Raw genomic sequence first — 997 nt, forward strand, 5'->3', positions numbered from 1 at the left:
TCGTCCATTATTGATCACTAATAATAGTGGAATCTATGGTGCAGAGTCAAAAAGGGATTATGACCAAACGCTATTGATCAAACTATCCAAAAAATCCACCCACAACAAGTTCCTATATGATTTCTGGTAGAATAGGGAAGGATTAACCACAAGAAAGATACACAACACAGGGATTTTCTTTGTATTATCAAGGAAATCTTTTTTAATGGAAGATGTAGGAATAGTAAGGCCTATTGTTTAGTTTCTTTTGTTGCCCTTCATAAGCAAAAAGCATAAAATATACAATCCAGCACTACCTACCCCATATCTCTCCAAAATCTGGTTTTTACTTTTGGTTTCCTCTAGAATCTATTGCTTCTGCTGAGCAAAAAAAGAAAGTCTTTCCCATTTTTTGTAGATGAGGCGGCACCCGGATTTGAACTGGGGTAAAAGGATTTGCAGTCCCCCGCCTGACCACTCGGCCATGCCGCCAAACAAACGGATATAAAATAGAGGGAACGCTCTCTTCTTTATTATTTCTTGGACCTCAAATTTCGTTTCCTTAACAACGGCAGCAAAATAAAGTTGATACACAACTTATACTTATCAGTATCAATTCTTTTCAATAATAAATCTTTTTCAATTAAATTTACATTATAACAACAATTATATATATATGTAAACCCCGGAACAGAGATTGTTGCAAAGATATCCTAATTAGGTATCTTAGCCATATATGTCTATAAGGAAGTATCATGCTTCCATTTTTTTGAATCTAAAATAGAAATTATGATATACCACTTCCTGTGTTGCCCCAAGTATAGCTGGGATAGGAAATATCCGGATGGATAGGTTGCTATAGCTATAGGTAAAAGTGCCTCGCAAAAAAAAGAAGAAACTCTATAATATTCCTGATTTTTCTGTTTTTCTCTCATTCATAGAGAACGGATCAAACCTTGAATCATTTCTTTTTTGGGTACCCAACCGGATTGTAATATCATAATAATAGGTAGAAATT

General features: G+C 34.7%; 1 non-coding gene across 1 annotated transcript; it reads right to left on the reverse strand.

The window, feature by feature from the left end:
• Positions 1-400: 400 nt before the first annotated feature.
• TRNAC-GCA lies at positions 401-471 on the reverse strand. The gene has a single exon. It is a non-coding gene; the product is annotated as a tRNA-Cys (tRNA).
• Between the last annotated feature and the right edge of the window lie 526 nt (positions 472-997).

The sequence above is a fragment of the Papaver somniferum genome, unplaced genomic scaffold (genome assembly GCF_003573695.1).
Source record: "Papaver somniferum cultivar HN1 unplaced genomic scaffold, ASM357369v1 unplaced-scaffold_11043, whole genome shotgun sequence".
In the NCBI taxonomy this organism is placed as follows: domain Eukaryota; kingdom Viridiplantae; phylum Streptophyta; class Magnoliopsida; order Ranunculales; family Papaveraceae; genus Papaver; species Papaver somniferum.